The sequence below is a fragment of the Phascolarctos cinereus genome, unplaced genomic scaffold (assembly GCF_003287225.1).
Source record: "Phascolarctos cinereus isolate Bilbo 61053 unplaced genomic scaffold, phaCin_HiC Scaffold_4;HRSCAF=312, whole genome shotgun sequence".
In the NCBI taxonomy this organism is placed as follows: Eukaryota; Metazoa; Chordata; class Mammalia; order Diprotodontia; family Phascolarctidae; genus Phascolarctos; species Phascolarctos cinereus.
Window position 1 is genome coordinate 210,573,761 of NW_027555847.1, and position 6,586 is coordinate 210,580,346.

Genomic DNA, 6,586 nt, shown 5'->3' on the forward strand with positions numbered 1-6,586 from the left:
TTTAGGTATAAATGATCACACTGAAAATTTGACCATCCACTCACCGGAGTTCACTTGAGCTGGCTCTGATGGGGTGCTTGGGTGCTTGTGCTTGTACTTATACCCCAATTTCTCCCTAGCCTCAGAAACACTATCCCTGACAGTTTTTCCCCAGCCCAAGGACACTGTGCCTAGCAGTTGTTCATGCATGGGCCTCAGCACGACCCTTATCTCTCTCGTTGGTAACAGCTACACAGAGCTGGGCTGCTCAGGCCCCAGCCCTCAGATCATGTCTCTGGAAGCCTCCCAATTCCTTAGTAGTTCCTGTCTTGTAAGAAAGCTTTCCCTTGTTGCAGAACATTCTCTCATCAAGACAGAGGGAGAGGGGTGCCTTGCCCAGCCCAAGGAGTTTTGTCCTTGGCCAGCCCAAGGACTCTTCCTCCTGCCAGACTCCAAAGACCCATACCTCTGTCATCTCCTTTCCTGTCCGGTATACTCCCTGTACTTTCCCATCCGTAGCCCCCAAAGACACTTGCATCTTTGGATTACCTCATCAATGTTCCTGGCATTTCTTTCCCACATTCTTTTCCATATAAACTGCATTCTCAGTCTCTCCCAGGATCCTTTAAGAATCCTTGCCTGCTGTGGGGCACCTAGGTGGCGCATTGGATAGAGCACCAGCCCTGAAGTCAGGAGGACCTGAGTTCAATTCTGGCCTCAGACCACTTGACACTAGCTGTGTGACCCTGGGCAAGTCACTTAACCCCAATTGCCAAAAAAGGCAAAAAAAAAATCCTTGCCTGCTGAAAAGCATAACAATAAACTTTGCCACCTTGGCTTAAAGAATGCTTAAGTCTGTGAATTCATTCCAGAAGACTCGTCCTGTACTCCAGTCTTTGAGGGGTCACAACCTCTCAACCTCTTACACTGCAAAAGCTCCAATACACCCCTACTTCCAACTATTCTGAGTCTATGAATGGAGCTACCACTTTAAGGCTTTTAGGATGAGACCACAAGGTGGATGATTTCCAACTGGGCTTGTGTATCTTCTAATAAACATCTGTAGCTTTTATATCATTAATCTCTTACATATGTCATTCCTAACACCTTTGTAATTTGAACCCAAGTATTGATTGGTTTGTCCATCAAGCTACTACAGATTTGTAAAGAAAGGGAACATCTATCCCATTACTGACATGTATCACTTCATTATAAATAACAAACACACACACACACACACACACACACACACACACACACACACACACTCTCATACAATATGCCAAGTACTATGTAACAAAAAAATGTGAGCTGGTAAATCTATGATAAAATCCCTTCTCTGGGCTTCTACTCCCTGGATCCCAGGACATATTTTAATGTGTGTATTTGGCTTTCTTGGGCAGAGGGTAAAAGATTGGGAATCACCCTACAATAGCTGTAAAATTTGTAACATAGGTCAGAAACTGACTTCATTTTCACTTTTTAAAAAATCCTTTATCTTCAGCAACCCAGGCAAATTTAAACAGTCTGGTTCAGGTGGCAAATGACTCAAATGTTTTGTAAAGGACTTTCTCCTAAGCAACTCTGCCAGCTAAGCAGTGAAACAGGTTTCCACATTTTTTGATACCTCCTTTAGCTTTTATCATTTACCTCTCTGTTAAAATGCCTAACCAACTAGTCTGCTAACTGCCCACCCCACCTACCAAAGTGATTTTGGATTGGTTTGCCTTGTTCTATCTTCCCAATATAAGTAGAGAGACAGTGTGATGTATTGGAAAGAACACTGGGTTTGAAGTCAGAGTATCAAGGTTCAGATCTAGGCTCTTCTACTAATTACCTGTGTGACACTTGGCAAATCATTTATTCTCTGAGCCTCCATTCTACATCTATAAAATAAGGCAACTGAACTAGATTTATTCAATTCCACAAGCATTTACTATACCTACTATAGGCAAGATACTCTGATACAAGGTTCTGGGTTACAAAAACAAAAAGAAAAATCCTGTCCTCAAGGAAATGATACTCTTCTGGGAAGATAGAACATACAATTAAATACAAAGTAAGTTCAGGAGGAAGAGAGCATTTACAAGTAGGAGTTTAGGTTTCACCTTGGAGAAAGCACCAGAGCTGAGTTTTGAAGAAAACTCGAGATTCAAAGAAGAGAAAGAAATACATTCCATGCATAGGGGGGAGATAGCCTATTCAAAGGCATAAACACAAGAAATGATATGCTGAATTCAGGGAACTAGAACACTTTGGTTGGAACATAGACTGTCAAGGAAAGTAACATGAAGAGTAAATGAGAGATCTGTGAGGTTTTAAATGCCAGGCTGAGGAGTTTGTGTCTTATTCTAGAGGCAATAGGAAGCCATAGAAGATTGTTGAACAAGGAAGTAGATCTATGCTTTTAAAAATTATTTAGCAGTTTTATGTAGGATTGCTTGATTGGAGAAGGGAGAAATTAGAAGCTAATTAGGTCACTATTGCAATAGTCCAGATAAGAAGTGGTGAGGTTTTGAAAAACATTTTGAAAGAATTGATTATGCTTGGCAACTGACTGAATATAGGTAATGAAGTAAAGTGAAAAATATAGGGTGACATTAAGATTTTAAACCTAGATGGCTGGAAGGATGGTGACACCTTCAACAGAAATAAAGTTTGGAGCTTGCAGGTTTAGGGGAAAACCTGAGGTCCATTTTGGACAGTTAGATGCTGTAGTTTGAAGTAACTACAAGACATCCAGATGGAGATTTCCCATAAGACCTGGAACTCAAGATCGATGTAAAGAAATGGGATGGGGGGGAGAAAAGAGAAATTTGGGAATCATCTGTAGAGATAATAATTGAACCCACAGGAATTAAGGAGGTCACCAAGTGATGGGGTATAAAGAGAGAAGACATGAAAATGAAGACCCAAGACAGAGTCTTGGGGAGCACCCATAGTTAGGAGGTAGAAGAGGTAAAGGAACATGGAAGATGAACCAGAGCAGAAGACAGAGAATGAAATCAGAAAGATATTAAGAGAACCAGGAGAGAGCAATGTCACAGAAGCTGAAGAAAGAGAGAGTATCCCAAAGGAGGGAGTGGCTAATTGTGTCAAAAGCTAAAGAGAAGTCAAGAAGAATAACAGTAGAGAAAATGCCATAAGATTTAGCAATTAAGGAATTGTAAATAAACTTAGAGAACCGTTTCAGTCCTGGTGGGGCAAGAAGCCAGAGATGAAGACATGGAAGTAATGAGCTTAGATGGTTTATTCTTAGGAGTTTGGCAGTGAAAACAAGGAGAAATAGAGAATAGCTTTCAAGTGAAAGCTTTTCAAGTACTGGAGAGACCTGTGCTTTTCTTAAATCATCTCATCTAACCCCTCATGTTTTAATACTTCGGGGAAATAACCAGTAGAGGAGAAAATAAAGATGAGTGAGAAGTGATGATCAAAAGGGCAAGTCCATGAAAGAGTTGAGAGGGGATAGGATTAAGAATAGGAGTAGAAAGGTTGACCTTGGCAAGAATGGCCACTTCTTCAGAGTCCAGAGCAAAGGAGGAGAAAATGGGAAGTAATGTGCAAGGTCTATAAGATACAGAATAGGGGAAAGGAGGAGATTATGATAATCTCTATTTTCTCAGTAGAGTAGGTTCTCTGCTAAGAAGGAAGGAGTCAAGGCTTGAGATCAGAAAGTTTGGAATATCCACAGTAGGAAATAAGATACAGAATCATTTAGGGAAACATAAAAGGATTCCTATGCATTAGTTAAGGTCTAGTTGGAATTAGTTGACAAATTTATAGTGGATCTAGTCAGCATAGTGGTGTGATTTCCTCCAGTGATATTCAGTAACGTGAATAAGAATAGAAAGGGATGATGAGGGTAACTTAAGGTTGGGGTTTGCCAAGCCACAAGTGGCAATAAGACAAAGTCCTTTCCAGCTCTAAATTATGATGCTATATAATCCACTCTAGCCAGCCCACACTGACTTGAAAATAAAAATTAAGTATGGATTACAACACAAGTATCTTCCCTTGACTCTTTGCTGTTTAAAATTTTAATCAATGATTTGGATAAATGAGGACACAAGGCTAGGAATGATAAATTATATGGAGAGTCAAGATCTAAAAAGATCTCAACAGTCTACAATACTGGACCAAAACTAATAGCATGAAATGTAATAGGTTGCATGACCAGTAAGATGGAGGATTAGCCATTTTCTCCACTCTTCATGAACTCTCTCTCCAAACTTCTCAAGATGTTAAGAAGAAATCTAATGAGGTAACATTATGAATTAACAGCAGAGAAGGCTTAATATATAATCTTTAACTCAGCATTTCATCCCACCTTCTGCTGTAGCTGCTGCCCCGCCCCCCTCCTTCCTTTTCTCCAGGTGAGGGAGGGTGAAATAAAAGTGAGGGGTAAAGGGTGAAACTCTCTTCTCCTATGACAGGGGTTAACAGATACCCTCTTGACTCAAGAGAAGGGAGTGACCAGGTTGTACAAGTGTTTCAAAACTCCTTAATGATCCAATCACAAAACCTCCAGAATATGCCAAAATATTTTTAGCTGTTCTAACTTTCCCTATAACCTCCATGAAGGAGGATTTAGAGCTGCAGAGGGAATGGAGTAAGTAAGCTTCAGGGAACCAAAAAGCAACTGCAGTTTTCCCCAATTCCCTAGCACCAAGAGAATTAACACAGTTGAGCATACACTTCCAGATAGGGCAATGGTCCTTGTCCTCTATGCTTCGGAAGGTGTACTCAGGTCCATGGCCTCGAAATGACCCAGTGGACCAAGAGCCTGAGAGCATCAGGCCAAGTGCAAGACAGCCTCGTAACTGTCTGCCTGAAAAGCACCTCCAAGCCTTGGTGCTTGGAGAGGGACCCAAACTGCAGAGTAAGAAAGGAGGGAAGGGGGGAGGCTTACATACCTTCCAGTTTTGGCTGGAGAAGAACTTGAGGTTAGGCAGTTTCCCTGTACGGGCCACCAAAATGATGCAGTTTAGGGGCTTGGGGGCTCTGGGACCCCAAAATCCTAGGTCTTCCATAAGAACATGACAAATCAAAAAAAACTTGCATGCTATAATGCAAGAAATAATACAAGAAAAATACTTCAAGTGACCAAGAAAAAAACTTTCAAATATAAAGGGAAATTAAAATAACACAAGACTGTTCTGCAGAAACTATAGAAGGGAATGAAATAATGTGTTCTGAAGAGCTAAGCATATGAAGATTCAACACAAAATGACATACCCTACTCCCAAAAAAAGGAAGGAAAGAGAGAGAGGGAGGGAGGAAGGAAGTGATGAACTTTAGGGGTTCAGGGGTGCTTGGACCCCAATATCACAACATGTGGGTCCTGCCCGCAAGAATTCGACCCAAGCCTTCTTTCAGCCAAAGACAAGGTTTATTAGAACATCTGTCAAATTGGGCAGATTCTTGAGGATTCTGAACATTAGTAAGCTATTGGCTACATTATAAGAATCTGACCAGTGGCTAGATTTTAAGAATCTGAGCATCTTAATGGAGACAAGGTGGACCTTATATTCAGAAAGACTGCAGGAGGGACCTAGAAGTGGCCAGTAAACTGGGGTGAACAGAACTCCTGGGACCTAGACCTTGTGGCCAAGGGAGAATGGAGCCTAGCTAGGATTAAGGGTGGGAAATGCCCAGGGGCCGTAGGGAGGTAAAACAATGGAGGGGAGATTGGATGCAACCACAATGAAAGTCCAGTTGATGGGATTATAGCCTCAAGGTGAAAGCCAGAGATTTGGCCATGTGGGAAAGTCCAGGTTTTTCCTTTCTGGGGCCCAGATCCCAACCCCATCAGAAGGAAGGAAGTTAAACTCCAACACTAGGAGAAAGGGAGACAAATGGGGGAAGAGGGCATAAAGGAGAATCTATGGGAATAGAGTTGTCTTAAAGTAGATTAACAAAGATATGAAGTGATGTCTTTAAAAAAAAAACCCACAATAATATTTTAGAGACAACCGGAGTAAAGTAAAACCTACCATAACTTTAATTGTAAATAGATTAAACAGTCCTATAAAAAAAGAGTAATAAACTAGGTAAGAAAGTAAAACCCTATAATCTGCTGCTTATAAGAAACATCTGAAAAAACAAATGATATATACAATAAATATAAGGGGCTGAAATTTCCACATGAGCAACAAGATGGAGGACTAGACATTTTCTCTGATCCCCAGTGATGTGGTTTGGGGTGTTGGGAACCCCAAAAATGTAAGGGTACAGGGCAGCATCCACCTGCAATGAATTCACTCACTCAAACCTTTCAGTCAAGGTGGCAAGGTTTATTGTAATGCCAATAGTATAGGCTAGATTCCTAGTGGATCTGCAACTTAATGGGGTAGGCCTGATACTTATATACAAAAAAGGATAGTGAAAAGATCTGAATGGGATTAAGGAGTAGTAAATAGCCTGGGGTGGTCCAGGTGAACAATGAAAGGAGTTAAGTGATCTTGGGTGAGTCAAGAATCACTGTGAAAAGACTATCTAGGTGGGCTGGGGTGGGCCAGATGCCTTAGGCAAGATTTGGGCTACTGAAATGTGTGGGAAAATTCAGGGACTGGGCTACTTTTAAGGACATGGTCTTTTCCTTTTTGGG